General features: G+C 46.0%; 1 protein-coding gene across 2 annotated transcripts in view; it reads right to left on the minus strand.

The window, feature by feature from the left end:
• LOC147709678 (uncharacterized) overlaps nt 1–17,533 on the minus strand; it is a 349,189-nt gene that overhangs the window by 14,482 nt on the left and 317,174 nt on the right. For both annotated transcript variants that reach the window (XR_015296720.1, XR_015296719.1), the window contains exon 2: nt 3,404–3,568. The gene's annotated coding sequence lies outside the window, so the exon portion shown is untranslated. The remainder of the gene's footprint in view (nt 1–3,403; nt 3,569–17,533) is intronic.

Raw genomic sequence — 17,533 nt, forward strand, 5'->3', positions numbered from 1 at the left:
AAGCAAGGAAAGTGCCAAGAAGCCACAGCAGGAGCAGCAGAGTGCTCAGCTCAGCACCTACAAGAAGCATAAGAAGACCGACCTGAACAAATGCAGACCGTCACATCAGGCCAGAGTCACTCCTTGTACGGCTAAGTTTGATCCCACCCAAGGCCTACCTTGATACACCATACTCTAATCCCGCCTGGACCAAACCTAACCCATCACACTCACGTCTCACTCTGATGCTTCCGAAGGCTCACTATTGTCTCACTTCAATTCCGCCCAAAGATTACAATCCCTTCATGCGAACTCTACCCAAAGCTCACTGTTGTCTCACTATCATTCCACCCAAAGATCACTGTTGTCTCACTATCATTTCACCCAAAGCTCACTGTTGTCTCACTATCATTCCACCCAAAGCTCGCTGTTATCTCACTATCATTCCACCCAAAGCTCACTGTTGTCTCACTGTGATTTCACCAAAATCTCACTGTTGTCTCACTATCATTCCACCCAAACCTCGCTGTTGTCTCAGTATCACTCCACCCAAAGCTCGCTGTTGTCTCACTATCATTCCACCCAAAGCTCACTGTTGTCTCACTATCATTCAACCCAAAGCTCACTGTTGTCTCACTATCATTCGACCCAAAGCTCACTGTTGTCTCACTATCATTCCACCCAAATCTCACTGTTGTCTCACTGTGATTCCACCCAAAGTTCACTGTTGTCTCACTATAAATTCCACTCAAAGATCACTGTTGTCTCACTATCATTCCACCCTAAGCTCACTGTTGTCTCACTATCATTCCACCCAAAGCTCACTGTTGTCTCACTGTGATTCCACCCGAAGCTCACTGTTGTCTCACTATAAATTCCACTCAAAGATCACTGTTGTCTCACTATCATTCCACCCTAAGCTCACTGTTGTCTCACTATCTTTCGACCCAAAGCTCACTGTTGTCTCACTATCATTCCACCCAAAGCTCACTGTTGTCTCACTGTGATTCCACCCAAAGCTCACTGGTGTCACACTATGAATTCCACTCAAATATCCCTGTTGTCTCACTATCATTCCACCCAAAGCTCACTGTTGTCTCACTGTGATTCCACCCAAAGCTCGCTGTTGACTCACTATCATTCCACCCAAAGCTCACTGTTGTCTCACTTTCATTCCACCCAAAGCTCACTGTTGTCTCACTGTGATTCCACCCAAAGCTCGCTTTTGTCTCACTATCATTCGGGTGAACAGACAAAATATCGACTCCAAAATATCGACTGGACATAATATCGACTTTTAAATATAGACTGGACAAAATATCGACTGGACAGAATATCGACTACAAAAATATCGTTTTTAAGGTAAGTGAAGTAATATCGACTGTATAAAATATAGATAGCAAAAATATCGAATTTTTAATGATATATAATACTATATAGTGTATATTTATGTAATAATATGTGTGAAAAGTGTGTATTAATGTTATAAAATATTTTATTAAATGAATTTTGTTTTTATAATAATTGCGTAATGTAATTCTGTAGCGGGTTGTGGGTTTATAGGGGAATAGGGTGGGAAGTAATTTAATAATAATTAATTAATTAATATATGTTTGTAAATATTTTTAATTAATAATTAATTGATAATTAATTAATATTAATTAGATAATTAATTAATATAATTTAGTACATATTTTTTAGTAATTAATTGGTAATTAATTATTTGTAATTAGTTAATTACATTAATTAGAGTAAATTTTACATATATATAATTTTGTGTTATTGTAAAGTAATTAATTGGGGTAAAATAATATTAATTATTAAATTAATTACAGGTAATGTGCTAATATATTTACTTTATTGTTATTGTTAATTAATAATTAATTGGTAATTAAATAATATTGATTAATTTTGGGTAAAGGAGTATTTTTAGGGTTCAGGGTCAGTTTTCAGTTTTTGGGTAAAGGGGCATTTTTAGGGTTCAGGGTCCGTTTTCAGTTTTAGGGTAAAGGGGCATTTTTAGGGTTCAGGGTCAGTTTTCAGTTTTTGGGTAAAGGGGTATTTTTAGGGTTCAGGGTCAGTTTTCAGTTTTAGGGTAAAGGGGTATTTTTAGGGTTCAGGGTCAGTTTTCAGTTTTAGGGTAAAGGGGTATTTTTAGGGTTCAGGGTCAGTTTTCAGTTTTTGGGTAAAGGGGTATTTTTAGGGTTCAGGGTCAGTTTTCAGTTTTTGGGTAAAGGGGTATTTTTAGGGTTTAGGGTCAGTTTTTAGTTTTTGGGTAAAGGGGTATTTTTTAGGGTTCAGGGTCAGTTTTGGGTTTTTGGGTAAAGGGGTATTTTTAGGGTTTAGGGTCAGTTTTGGGTTTTTGGGTAAAGGGGTATTTTTAGGGTTCAGGGTCAGTTTTTAGTATCTTATTTAATTATAGTATGTTAATATATATATATATATATATATATATATGTTTTAACAAATAATATTGTAAACATTTTTTTATTACTTTCATTTATTATTTAATTATTATAAGTTAATGTAAGTATTTTTAAGTATATTTTAGTAATTACATTTTAATATTAATTTAATTTAACACTGTTTTTTATAAAGTCGATATTTTTTACAACTATATTATTGTAAACGATATTTTGTACTCGATATTTTTGTACTTACCTGTTTGTAGATACAAACTCGATATTTTGACTGTCGATATTTTGTCCACAATATTTTTGCTAGTCGATATTTTGACACTCGATATTATTTCAGTGATCCATCATTCCACCCAAAGCTCACTATTGACTCATTATCATTCCACCCAAAGCTCACTGTTGTCTCACTTTCATTCCACCTAAGGCTCACTATCGTCTCACTCCTATTCCACCCAATGCTCACTATCATTCCACCCAAAGCTCACTGTTGTCTCACTTTCATTCCACCCAAGGCTTACCCTCGTCTCACTCCTACTCCACCCAAGGCTCACCATCCTCTCAATCCTATTCCACCCAAGGCTCACCATCATCTCACTCCGCTTCCACCCAAGGCTCATCATCGTCTCACTCAGATTCCACCCAAGGCTCACCATCGTCTCACTCCGATTCCACCCAATGCTCACCATTGTCTCACTCCATTTCCACCCAAGACTCTCTATCATTCCACTTTCATTCCAACCAAAGCGCTACAATGTCTCACTCTGATTCAACCCACAGGGCACCCTCGTCTCACTCAGATTCCGCCCACGTCTCTTCCATTCCACTCCAATTCCATCTCAGCCTCACCGTGACTGATACCACATCATCCTCACCCCATAAGTTTGCAAAAGCCAAGTCAGCTCCCTGCTCCACGTCTCTGGCTCCCCACCCAGCTCTCTGTTTACACTACCCTTGTTCTACACAAATACAATCACGACGGGATAAATGACTGGATGTTGGTGACGCACCTCAAATGGACATCATACATCGGTGGCCACAGATTGTCTCGCAGCACTTCTCATATTTAGCACAGCTGGAGTCCTCGTGGCACGGGTTATGTATTTTAAATGAGGAACACGGCACACCAATCGGAACATGAACAAAAGGTGGTGGCGGACAGGAACCAGCATGAACTGAAACCAAAGAAAAGAGGCAACAATTAAAATCTAGATGTTTACAGATTTGTACAGCAGCTTCTTTCTCTTGCTTCTCCTGGGCTGTTTTCTCTCTGCCTTTCGTGCCCTACTTCTGCCTGTTAATTGCTTGTCTCTGCTCCCTCTACTGATTGCCTCTTTTTTTCGTTTACATCTGTCTCTCCTCATCATCTCTTTGCATCTCTTCTGCTCTCTTCCTGCTGCAAGTCTTCCTTTTCAGTTCTCTACAAGCTCAAGCACTTCCATCCCGTTGTCTCCCTCTGTCTTTCTTCTGAATGCCTCTCCTCTCCATGTATGTTCGCCCATCCATGTTTTCCTTGCCTCTCTTCCCAGTTTTATATTCTTTTCTTTTTTTTCAGTTCACTTCCTACATTTTTCGTTTTGTCTTGTGTTCACTGACTTCCCAATATTTTTTGTTGCTCTTTCTTCTCATTGCTATTTTTCATCTTCCACCACGCTCTGCTCTTGTATTGTATATTGTATTGTATATTAGATTTCTATAGCGCCTTATCACCCAGGGGTCTCTAAGCGCTTTGTTGCGGATCTCTGTGGTCTCCTCTTCTCGCTGTCAGTCTTCTTATATTCATTGGTGGCAAATGTAAAGCAAGGAAAGTGCCAGGAAGCTACAGCAGGGGCAGCTAAGCGCTCACCAACTACAAGAAGCATAAGAAGACAGACTCTAACAAACGCAGACCATCATATAAGGCTAGAGTCACTACTATTATGGCTAAGTTTGATCCCCACCAAGACCCAGTCTATCCAAAAAAAAATCTTCTTATATTCATTGTTCTTTTTGTTTTCCTCTCTTGTCTCTAATTCCTGTTACTGTTATCGCTCGCCCCGTCTTCTCCTTGACTTTTCTCTGTGTTCCTTCTTCTCTAGCTTTCTTCTCCAGTCTTCCTGTCTTCCTGCCTCGTTTCCACTCTGTCTTTAAAACACTTTTATTCCATGCCACTCCTTCTCATGCCACTTTTCCTCTGTATTTCTTTACCCACCTTCAATTTGTTTTCCTTTCCTCTTTTGTCGGATTGTGAGTCCATTTTTAGGCTGCACCATTAGCAAACCCAAACCTAAATGCTGGCTATTTCTTATTGTGCCAAATAGGGGCAGAGGAATGTTCTACACCTAACTCAACCAACCAGCACCTGCATGCTGCTTGATGAGATTGAAGAAATACAATACCAAAAGATACCTGGTGCCTTCTGCATGCCACACCAGAGAACATCTACACCATCCAAGGCAATACGGGTGATAGAAGCATTGCTGTCAGTGCCTTGAGTGGTTGGCATTGGTAGAAGTGGCGCTGTCAGTGCCTGGAATGGATGGCATTGATAGAAGTGGCGCTGTCAGAGCCTGGAGTGGATGGCATTGATAGAAGTGGAGCTGTCAGTGCCTGGAGTGGATGGCATTGGTAGAAGTGGCGCTGTCAGTGCCTGGAGTGGATGGCATTGATAGAAGTGGCGCTGTCAGTGCCTGGAGTGGTTGGCATTGGTAGAAGTGGCGCTGTCAGAGCCTGGAGTGGATGGCATTGGTAGAAGTGGCGCTGTCAGAGCCTGGAGTGGATGGCATTGGTAGAAGTGGAGCTGTCAGTGCCTGGAGTGGATGGCATTGATAGAAGTGGCGCTGTCAGTGCCTGGAGTGGATGGCATTGGTAGAAGTGGCGCTGTCAGAGCCTGGAGTGGATGGCAGTGATAGAAGTGGCGCTGTCAGTGCCTGGAGTGGATGGCATTGGTAGAAGTGGCGCTGTCAGTGCCTGGAGTGGATGGCATTGGTAGAAGTGGCGCTGTCAGTGCCTTGAGTGGTTGGCATTGGTAGAAGTGGCGCTGTCAGAGCCTGGAGTGGATGGCATTGATAGAAGTGGTGCTGTCAGAGCCTGGAGTGGATGGCATTGGTAGAAGTGGAGCTGTCAGTGCCTGGAGTGGATGGCATTGATAGAAGTGGCGCTGACAGAGCCTGGAGTGGATGGCATTGATAGAAGTGGCGCTGTCAGTGCCGGGAGTGGATGGCATTGATAGAAGTGGCGCTGTCAGTGCCTGGAGTGGATGGCAGTGATAGAAGTGGCGCTGTCAGTACCTGGAGTGGTTGGCATTGATAGAAGTGGCGCTGTCAGTGCCTGGAGTGGATGGCAGTGATAGAAGTGGCGCTGTCAGTACCTGGAGTGGATGGCATTGATAGAAGTGGCGCTGTCAGTGCCTGGAGTGGTTGGCATTGATAGAAGTGGCGCTGTCAGTGCCTGGAGTGGATGGCATTGATAGAAGTGGCGCTGACAGAGCCTGGAGTGGATGGCATTGATAGAAGTGGCGCTGTCAGTGCCGGGAGTGGTTGGCATTGATAGAAGTGGCGCTGTCAGAGCCTGGAGTGGATGGCATTGATAGAAGTGGCGCTGTCAGTGCCTGGAGTGGATGGCATTGATAGAAGTGGCGCTGACAGAGCCTGGAGTGGATGGCATTGATAGAAGTGGCGCTGTCAGTGCCGGGAGTGGATGGCATTGATAGAAGTGGCGCTGTCAGTGCCTGGAGTGGATGGCAGTGATAGAAGTGGCGCTGTCAGTACCTGGAGTGGTTGGCATTGATAGAAGTGGCGCTGTCAGTGCCTGGAGTGGATGGCAGTGATAGAAGTGGCGCTGTCAGTGCCTGGAGTGGATGGCATTGGTAGAAGTGGAGCTGTCAGTGCCTGGAGTGGATGGCATTGGTAGAAGTGGCGCTGTCAGTGCCTGGAGTGGATGGCATTGATAGAAGTGGCGCTGTCAGTGCCAGGAGTGGATGTAATTGATAGAAGTGACGCTGTCAGTGCCTGGAGTGGATGGCATTGGTAGAAGTGGCGCTGTCAGTGCCTGGAGTGGATGGCATTGGTAGCAGTGGCGCTGTCAGTGCCTGGAGTGGATGGCAGTGATAGAAGTGGCGCTGTCAGAGCCTGGAGTGGATGGCATTGATAGAAGTGGCGCTGTCAGAGCCTGGAGCGTATGGCATTGATAGAAGTGACGCTGTCAGTGCCTGGAGTGGATGGCATTGATAGAAGTGGCGCTGACAGAGCCTGGAGTGGATGGCATTGATAGAAGTGGCGCTGTCAGTGCCTTAAGTGGTTGGCATTGATAGAAGTGGCGCTGTCAGTGCCTGGAGTGGATGGCATTGATAGACGTGGCGCTGTAAGTGCCTGGAGTGGATGGCATTGATAGATGTGGCGCTGTCAGTGCCTGGAGTGGATGGCATTGATAGAAGTGGCGCTGGCAGTGCCTGGAGTGGATGGCAGTGATAGAAGTGGTGCTGGCAGTGCCTGGAGTGGATGGCAGTGATAGAAGTGGCGCTGTCAGTGCCTGGGGTGGATGGCAGTGATAGAAGTGGCGCTGTCCGTGCCTGGAGTGGATGGCATTGATAGAATTGTAGCTGTCAGAGCCTGGAGTGGATGGCATTGATAGAAGTGGCTCTGTCAGAGCCTGGAGTGGATGGCATTGATAGAAGTGGCGCTGTCAGAGACTGGAGTGGATGGCATTGATAGAAGTGGCGCTGTCGGTGCCTGGAGTGGATGGCATCGATAGACGTGGCGTTGTCAGTGCCTGGAGTGGATGGCATTGATAGAAGCATTGCTGTCAGTGCCTTGAGTGGTTGGCATTGATAGAAGTGGCGCTGTCAGTGCCTGGGGTGGATGGCATTGATAGAAGTGGCGCTGTCAGTGCCTGGAGAGGATGGCATTGATAGAAGTGGCGCTGTCAGTGCCTGGAGTGGATGGCATTGATAGAAGTGGCGCTGGCAGTGCCTGGAGTGGATGGCAGTGATAGAAGTGGCGCTGGCAGTGCCTGGAGTGGATGGCAGTGATAGAAGTGGCGCTGTCAGTGCCTGGGGTGGATGGCAGTGATAGAAGTGGCGCTGTCCGTGCCTGGAGTGGATGGCATTGATAGAAGTGTAGCTGTCAGAGCCTGGAGTGGATGGCATTGATAGAAGTGGTGCTGGCAGTGCCTGGAGCGGATGGCATTGATAGAAGTGTAGCTGTCAGAGCCTGGAGTGGATGGCAGTGATAGAAGTGGCGCTGTCAGAGCCTGGAGTGGATGGCAGTGATAGAAGTGGTGCTGGCAGTGCCTGGAGTGGATGGCATTGATAGGAGTGTAGCTGTCAGAGCCTGGAGTGGATGGCAGTGATAGAAGTGGCGCTGTCAGAGCCTGGAGTGGATGGCAGTGATAGAAGTGGCGCTGTCAGAGCCTGGAGTGGATGGCATTGATAGAAGTGGTGCTGGCAGTGCCTGGAGTGGATGGCATTGATAGAAGTGTAGCTGTCAGAGCCTGGAGTGGATGGCAGTGATAGAAGTGGCGCTGTCAGAGCCTGGAGTGGATGGCATTGATAGAAGTGGCGCTGTCGGTGCCTGGAGTGGATGGCATCGATAGACGTGGCGTTGTCAGTGCCTGGAGTGGATGGCATTGATAGACGTGGCGCTGTAAGTGCTTGGAGTGGATGGCATTGATAGATGTGGCGCTGTCAGTGCCTGGAGTGGATGGCATTGATAGAAGTGGCGCTGTCAGTGCCTGGAGTGGATGGCATTGATAGACGTGGCGCTGTAAGTGCCTGGAGTGGATGGCATTGATCGATGTGGCGCTGTCAGTGCCTGGAGTGGATGGCATTGATAGAAGTGGCGCTGTCAGTGCCTGGAGTGGATGGTATTGATAGACGTGGCGCTGTAAGTGCCTGGAGTGGATGGCATTGATAGAAGTGGCGCTGGCAGTGCCTGGAGTGGATGGCATTGATAGAAGTGTAGCTGTCAGAGCCTGGAGTGGATGGCATTGATAGAAGTGGAGCTGTCAGAGCCTGGAGTGGATGGCATTGATAGAAGTGGCGCTGTCAGTGCCTGGAGTGGATGACATTGATAGAAGTGGCGCTGTCAGAGCCTGGAGTGGATGGCATTGATAGAAGTGTAGCTGTCAGAGCCTGGAGTGGATGGCATTGATAGAAGTGTAGCTGTCAGAGCCTAGAGTGGATGACATTGATAGAAATGGCGCTGTCAGAGCCTGGAGTGGAGTGGATGGCATTGATAGAAGTGGAGCTGTCAGTGCCTGGAGTGGATGACATTGATAGAAATGGCGCTGTCAGAGCCTGGAGTGGATGGCATTGATAGAAGTGGCGCTGTCAGAGCCTGGAGTGGATGGCATTGATAGAAGTGTAGCTGTCAGAGCCTGGAGTGGATGGCATTGATAGAAGTGGAGCTGTCAGTGCCTGGAGTGGATGACATTGATAGAAATGGCGCTGTCAGAGCCTGGAGTGGATGGCATTGATAGAAGTGGCGCTGTCAGAGCCTGGAGTGGATGGCATTGATAGAAGTGTAGCTGTCAGAGCCTGGAGTGGATGGCATTGATAGAAGTGGAGCTGTCAGTGCCTGGAGTGGATGACATTGATAGAAATGGCGCTGTCAGAGCCTGGAGTGCATGGCATTGATAGAAGTGGCGCTGTCAGAGCCTGGAGTGGATGGCATTGATAGAAGTGGCGCTGTCAGAGCCTGGAGTGGATGGCAGTGATAGAAGTGGCGCTGTCAGTGCCTGGAGTGGATGGCATTGATAGAAGTGGAGCTGTCAGTGCCTGGCCTGGATGACATCAGTAGAAGTGGTGCTGTCAGTGCCTGGCCTGGATGACATCAGTAGATGTGGCGCTGTCAGTGTCTGGACTGGACGTCATCAATAGAAGTGACGCTGTCAGTGCCTGGATGACATTGATAGACGAGGCGCTGTCAGTGTCTGGCCTTGATGACATCCATAGAAGTGGAGCTGTTGGTGATTGGAGTGGATGGCATTGATAGAAGTGGCGCTGTCAGTGCCTGGAGTTGTTGGCATTGATAGATGTGGCGCTGTCAGTGCCTGGACTGGATGGCATTGATAGAAGTGGCGCTGTCAGTGCCTGGAGTGGATGACAGTGATAGAAGTGGCGCTGTCGGTGCCTGGAGTGGATGGCATTGACAGAAGTGGCCCTGTCATCCACCAGCCTCTTCTGGGCGCCAGATTTAATTGCCTAGCATGACTAAAGTAAATCACAGTTGAAGTTTGTTGGCTGGCCCACAGCGAAGGGGAAACTAATTGTGGCAGACTGCAGCATGCATGCCAGGCCTTTGGGGTATGGCAGCTGAGTCGAGCCTTTGGGCAGTTATATGGAAGATCATGCGTAGTGATTAGTAGAAGTCAAGTGAGTGTTTATGCGTAACAGAGAAATAATTTTACATTTGAGCCGGCCTGAGAAAGGTGTCATGCCATGCATGTTGTGTGTTCGTGCGTGCATGGGTTTCAATGACTGGCCACTGCTTTGTGCAAGTCTGTGTGTGGCACGTATTTGCCTTGAACTTGGAAAAGGTCGTAATGTAAGGCTGGGGCAAAGACAATTTGGACATTTATTGCCGGACACAAGTACTCTATTTACGCCCCTCTCTAACTTCAAGGCTAGGAACTGCACACTTATGCGAGAGCAGATGCTTTTCGGGCGAAGCCGGCCACCTAGCTCGCCTCTCCATGTTGTGACCGTCCGGCCGAATCACTCAGGCTGGCTCGGGCCGGCCGGCTCAGCTGAACAGTGCTAGTGCTCTGGGGCCGTGAACAAAACACTCCGGCCTGGGCCGCCGCAGTCTGCCCTGGTGTTCTTCTAAGTGACTCACTCTGCCGCTCTCCAGGCCGTGGTGAGACACACTGGGTCAGGGGCGCGTCGGCGCCGGCTGTGACCTCATCAAGACTAGCCTGCCTGGAGCCATTTCTGAGATTAGCTGCTACTCATGAAGGTTAGAGTATGCTGCGCTAGCGCGCAGGCGATTCACTACAGACTGTTGTTACATTGTAGCAAGTGGCCAACTCAGAATCCAGCCCCTAAGAAGTCTCCCATACACACAGGCTGTCTGCCTATGGCAATGTCACTAGTTTTTTATAATAGCTGCGCTTGATAGGCACAGGTCCTTATATGCGTGACTTCGCATTTCAGTGCGGTGATGCGGACCACCGCACTCAAATGCGTTAGGGTCACGCCTGATGCGTGATACTTGGCAGGGCTGATGACTTTAGTCCCAAGAACGTATGGAAACATCTGAGCTTCTTTCTGTGTGCACAAATGATCTCCTGTGAGATGACCAGATTAGGAAGACCTGCAGACTGAAATGATTAAAATCACTAGACTTATTTCCAAGAGGCCTGCGCTGTCGCAGCCTCACTTTTTTGATGCTCTGGTGGTGCAGGCCTCTCAATCATATCTATGAGGCCATGCAAAGCCAAGTCTTTCCACTGCCTTGCCTTACTCCATGGGGCTGATTTACAAGCCCCTTGCACCGCCAGTACATCATTTTTTCCCACATTAAAAGTGACACTCCAGTGGCGCAAGGGACTTGTAAATATCCCCATAGAGAAAGGCAAGCCAGCCCAGACCTTAACTCTATGTCAAGGAGGCGTTCCATGGGTGTTGCAGGGAGTGTTCACATGCACTACCCATGGATTTTGATGCTACCGCCATGGTGCAAGGGTGCCTGCATTGCAGGGATGATTGTGCTGGTGCAAGTAGGGACACCTCTCTGCACAAAAACAATCATTAATGGTGTTTGCTCCTTCTATGTGTGCTGCAGAATGCAACACACACGGAAAGAGCAAAAATAATGTGAAATAAATGTATTTCTCCTCGTTGCGACACTAATGCCTTTTTTTTGGCTGCTCCCTCATATTTACAGATCCTTGTAAATCTGGGGCGGTTTCAACAAGCAATGGGTGTTCTGTGGCTATATCTACAGCAACGTTTATTACACTCCTCTGTGCCCCAGAAAACTGCAGTGAGGTGGCCCATATTTACAAGGCGGCATTAAGCAATGCAAAGTGGCTTAGCGCCACTTTGTAAATATGGAGCAGGGCTTTGCGCCACCAGAGCGTTGGAAAAAGTGTCGCTCTGGTGGCGCCATGCACGTGTATATATGCTGCCAAATTGTGTGCCAGCAGTGCCTGGAAGGAGAGGAAAGCACTGTATATATGGTGCATTTCTGCCCTTTCAAATTATTATATGGCATAGCAGCAGGAAGACTTGCTGCAGTGCCCAATCAATCAATCATAACACTTGTATAGCTCACTACTCACCCGGAAGGGTCTCAAGGCGCTTGGGGGAAGGGGTCCGCTACTGCTCGAACAGCCAGGTCTTGAGTTGTCTCCTGAAGGCGAGGTAGTCGTGGGTCAGCCGAAGGTGGATGGGCAGGGAGTTCCATGTCTTGGCCGCCAGGTAGGAGAAGGATCTGCCTCCTGCAGTGGCTCTTCGGATGTGTGGTATGGCGGCGAGGGCGAGGCTAGTAGACCGTAGCTGGCGGGTGGGCGTGTAGAAGGTCAGGCGGTCGTTGAGGTTCTTGGGGCCCAGGTCATGGAGAGACTTGTGTGCGTGGGCGAGGAGTCTGAAAGTGATCCTCTTGTTGACGGGGAGCCAGTGCAGGTCCCTCAGGTTGCTGGAGATGTGGCTGCGTCGGGGGATGTCCAAGATGAATCGGGCGGAGGCGTTCTAGATGCGTTGGAGTCTTTTCGGTAGCTTGGCTGTGGTTCCGGCGTAGAGGGTATTTCCGTAGTCCAGTCGCCTGGTGACGAGGGCCTGGGTGACCGTCTTCCTGGTTTCGGTCGGGATCCATCGGAAGATCTTGCGGAGCATGCGAAGGGTGTGAAAGCATGATGAGGAGACGGCGTTGACTTGTCTGGTCATCGAGAGGGAGGAGTCCAGGATGAAGCCCAGGTTGCATGTGTGGTCTGTTGGCTTGAGAGCGGTGCCCAGGGCTGGGGCCCACCAGGAGTCGTCCCATGCGGGGGGCGATGGTCCCAGGATGAGGACTTCCGTCTTGTCTGAGTTCAGTTTCAGGCGGCTGTTCTTCATCCACTCGGCGACGTCTTTCATCCCTTCGTGTAGGCTGGTTCTGGTGGTGTTGGGGTCTCTGGTGAGGGAGAGGATCAGCTGGGTGTCGTCGGCGTAGAAGATGATGTTGAGGTTGTGTTGGCATGCGATGGCAGCAAGGGTTCTCATGTAGATGCTGAAGAGGGTGGGGCTGAGTGATGATCCTTGCGGGACGCCGCAGATGACTTCGGTGGCCTCGGAACGAAATGGGGGGAGGCGGACTCTCTGTGTTCTTCCGGCGAGGAACGAGATGATCTACTCCAGCGCCTTCTCTTGGATGCTGATGTTGCTGAGGCGTTGGACTAGGATGCGGTGGCAGACAGTGTCGAACGCTGCAGAGAGGTCCAGGAGGATGAGTGCCGCTGTTTCCCTGTTGTCGAGCAGGGCTCGGATGTCGTCGGTGGCTGCGATGAGGGCGGTCTCGGTGCTGTGGTTGGCTCTGAAACTGGACTGCGAGGGGTCAAGGGATCCGTTCGTCTCGAGGAAGGCGGCAAGCTGACTGTTGACGATCTTCTCGATGACTTTGCCAGAAAAAGGAAGGAGCGAGATGGGGCGGAAGTTTTTGAGGTCGGTGGGGTCCGCTGTTGGTTTCTTCAGTAGGGCGCTGAGCTCGGCATGCTTCCAGCTCTCCGGGAAGGTGGCGGTGTTGAAGGAGGTGTTGATGACGTCCCGGAGTTGGGGTGCGATGGTGGAGTCGGCCTTGTTGAAGACGTGGTGGGGGCGGGGGTCGGTTGGAGATCCGGAGTGGATGGTGTTCATCGTGTGGGCTGTGTCTTCGGTGGTCACGGTGGTCCAGGTGCGGAGGGTAGCTATGGGGTGCGTTGGATCGACGGTTGGGTGCGTGGATAGTGAGCCGAAACTGTCATGGATGTCGGCAATCTTGCGGTGGAAGAATGAGGCGAGGGAGTCACAGAGATCCTGTGAAGGAGTGATGTCGTTGTTGCCGGTGCTGGGGTTGGAGAACTCCTTGACGATGCTGAAGAGTTCCTTGCTGTCGTGGGCGTTGTTGTCCAGTCGTTCCTTCAGTGATTTCTTCTTGGTGGTGCGGATGAGCTGGTGGTGCTTGCGGGTGGCGTGTTTGAGGGTTTGAAAGCAATTTTTGTGTAAATGAGCCCCCACCTGTCTCAGATGGAAACATCTGTACAGGCTCATCTCTGTATTTACTTCAAGCATTCTTAGGAGAAAAAAAGCATCCCACTCTACACACATATCTGCCAGAAAAGCACTGTTTGCTTGTAATATTTGCTAAAAAAAAAAAGTCGCCTCGGGCCAACGGAAATGCTTCTTTTCACTTGTAGTGAATTTTCCCTTTAGAGTCAGTAGATACTTCTGTTTATTTAATCAAAACCCTGCTGCCTGCCTACACTTGCAGTGTGTGTGCTCCCTCCGGTGTAAAAGCAATGCAACTGCTGGCATTAAATAATCCCTGCAAATGGTGACAACTATTTTCTTTGATGTTTGGGGTTATATTGGGCTTTACCAGTTAAAACCATAAACCTGAAATCCTACCTAAAATGAAGAATTCAGATTAGCCATAGCTACTGTAAAAAAATAACTTTAATGAGTTTCGTTATATGGACCAGTCTGTGCTTTTAATTTGCAAAATAATGTGTGCTGATGCCGAAATCTTTGCTTTGGAACTCGCCAGTCATAAGGCTGCATGGTCCTGATGCCACCTAATGCCTCTTTAATCCACAATTAGACACTCACTGTCCTTTTGTCCCTCTCTTTCATGTTCCTGCTTCATCCCATTATGATGGGTTTTTCATCTTTCTATTCTTCCTCCTTTACCCTTCTTTTGTTTTTCCCGCTCCTGCTTTTGGTCAATGTCTGATGAGGAGAAATAAGTGGTGGTCCCCAAAATGAGTGTCCGTGGGCCCCTCCGGCAACCGCTGGCTCTAATTAAGCACTGATATAAGGAGATATAACTAGGAGGTCCCCCCATAATTCTCAACCACCTAATAACCCACAAAACTACCTTATAACGGAGAATCAGATTATCCAAAACTACAGATACAAAATTAACTATAATGAGTACCAGTGGATATAATGAGGAATGTCCTCATAGTTTCATATATACCAGGGATCATGGTTCCAATACATATCTCTACTCAGCAAAGTGCAACCACTAAAAATCCCAGGTAACCACCTTATAATGAAGAATCAGATTATCCATAACTATTGGTAAAAAATGAACTAAAATGAGTGTCAATAGATATAACTAGGACGTGCCTCACACCTCTCCTATACCAGGGGTCAAATAGACAATCAACATATCAACATTCAACCCCTAAATAACCCAAGTAACAACCATATAATGAAGAATCAGATTATCCATAACTATTGGTAAAAAATGAACTAAAATGAGTACCAATAGATATAACTAGGACGTGCCCCACACCTCTCCTACACCATGGGTCCAATACATGATCAACACAGCAACATTCAACTAGTAAATAAACTAATTAACCACGATATATTGAAGAATTAGATTTTCCATAACTACTGCTAAAAATAAACTATAATGAGTTCCAGTAGATATAACTATGAAATTCCCCACACTTCTCCTTAACCAGGGGTTCAAGACGTAGTCCACACAGCAACATTCAACCGCTAAAAAACCCAAGTAACCACCATATAATGAAGGGTCAGATTATCCATAACTCCTGGCAAAAATAAACTATAATGGGTACCAGTTGATATAAATAGGAGGTGCAATAAATACTTGCACTTAAAATGCTCTATAGTGAGATATTCCTTGGTCTCACATGTAATCCAGTCATTGGAGTAATTCATGTACATATACATGACTTTCATATGTACTTAAACAGAGGGATCAAGACATGTATCCCCAACTCCCTTGTGTACATTTCCCGTGAACCTTCCTTAATGTCTACTATTATGATCCTTAAAAAAAATAACATATTGGCAACAACTATAGAATGACAATGCAACACCACACACTAATATGCATTACCATTGGATATCCAACATTAATGTCATCATTGTCATCACAATCCTCTCAGAATGCTCTGTGGTCCCTTGATATAAGAAAAGACCAGCATCTCTCCTCACTGATCACCTTGCTGGTCAGCGTGGCCTGATGTCCCGCTTAACTTAAGAGACAATGTGTAAAGTATTTGTGCAACACTTAGACAGTAAAACAGTAGCAACACCATACACAAAGATACTCTATCAATTTAGAAAAATAGAACTTCATTTATTAAATAAAATAAGAACAAAACAACAAAAATCCAATGTGTAGAAGTCGAGATAGAAATTTTTAAAGATTAAATGTAAAGTTAGTGCCTAGAAGCAAGAAGAGCCTAAAGACTTAATTGGATGCGCCGGAACGGGACAAAGTCAAGAGTTTAGGCCTATCATGATGGAGCACAGCCCAGACACAGGGACCCACTTAGGTCAACTGAACAAACATACCTTTATCCTGGGGTTGTGTGGATAAAGATGCGGGATGCAGCCGAGTGACGCTTTGGTGATCCCCACGCAGTTGGTGTGATGCAACAGATGGTGCACAGACATAATATCGACTCCAAAATATCGTTTGGACAGAATATCGAGTTTTAAATATCGTTTGGACAAAATATCGACTAGACAGAATATCGACAGCCAAAATATCGTTTTTAAGGTAAGTGAAGTAATATCGACTGTAAATAATATAGACAGTGAAAATATCCAAGTATATAATCTAGATAGTAAAAAATATAGTTTTTAAAATAATATTTAATTATTTATAGTGTTTTTATGTAATAATATGTGTGAAAAGTGTCATTTTATTTTATAATTATTTTTAATTCATGATTTTTTTAATTATTGTGTCATTTTATTATGTAGCGGGTTGTGGGTTTATAGGGGAATAGGGTGGGAAGTAATTTAATTATAATTAATTAAATATGTAAATTCATTAATTGGTAGTAATAATTAATTAATTGGTAATTAAATAATATATGTTAATTATTTAAAATGTAATTGGTAATTAATTTATTTTAATTGATTAATTGTTAATTATGTTAAATTAAAGGGGTATTTTTAGGGTTCAGGGTCAGTTTTCAGTTTTTGGGTAAAGGGGTATTTTTAGGGTTCAGGGTCAGTTTTCAGTTTTTGGGTAAAGGGGTATTTTTAGGGTTCAGGGTCAGTTTTCAGTTTTTGGGTAAAGGGGTATTATTAGGGTTCAGGGTCAGTTTTCAGTTTTTGGGTAAAGGGGTATTTTTAGGGTTCAGGGTCAGTTTTTAGTTTTTGGGTAAAGGGGTATTTTTAGGGTTCAGGGTCAGTTTTCAGTTCATGGGTAAAGGGGTATTTTTAGGGTTCAGGGTCAGTTTTCAGTTCATGGGTAAAGGGGTATTTTTAGGGTTCAGGGTCAGTTTTCAGTTTTTGGGTAAAGGGGTATTTTTAGGGTTCAGGGTCAGTTTTTAGTTTTTGGGTAAAGGGGTATTTTTAGGGTTCAGGGTCAGTTTTTAGTTTTTGGGTAAAGGGGTATTTTTAGGGTTCAGGGTCAGTTTTGGGTTTTTGGGTAAAGGGGTATTTTTAGGGTTCAGGGTCAACAAATAAGATTTAAAAAAATTATTTTTATTATTTTCATTTATTATTTAATTATTATAATTTAATTTAAGTCGTTTTAAGTATATTTTAGTAATTAAAATTTAATATTAATTTAATTTAACACTGTTTTTAATAAAGTCGATATTTTTTACATCTATATTTTTGTTAACGATATTTTTAACTCGATATTTTTGTACTTACCTGTTTGTAGATACAAACTCGATATTTTGACTGTCGATATTTTGTCCACGATATTTTGGCAAGTCGATATTTTGTCAGTCGATATTATTTCAGTGATCCGCAACAGATTTCTCCGCACAGTGGCTGCGATGCAACGGTTTTGTAAGGGATGCACTGGTTACGAGATGTATGGTTCTGAAGGCCATGAGCCAGGTTTCTCTATGCTGTAGAGGTGAAGCGTAGATCATTTCCACGCAGATGATACAATGCATTAGTTCTGAAGCTGCAGTTCCCGGCGTGATGTTGCGGTTCTGAGCGTGATGTGCAGATCAGGTTCCTGCAACAGGCAACT

The sequence above is a fragment of the Lissotriton vulgaris genome, chromosome 6 (assembly GCF_964263255.1).
Source record: "Lissotriton vulgaris chromosome 6, aLisVul1.2, whole genome shotgun sequence".
Taxonomy (NCBI): Eukaryota; Metazoa; Chordata; class Amphibia; order Caudata; family Salamandridae; genus Lissotriton; species Lissotriton vulgaris.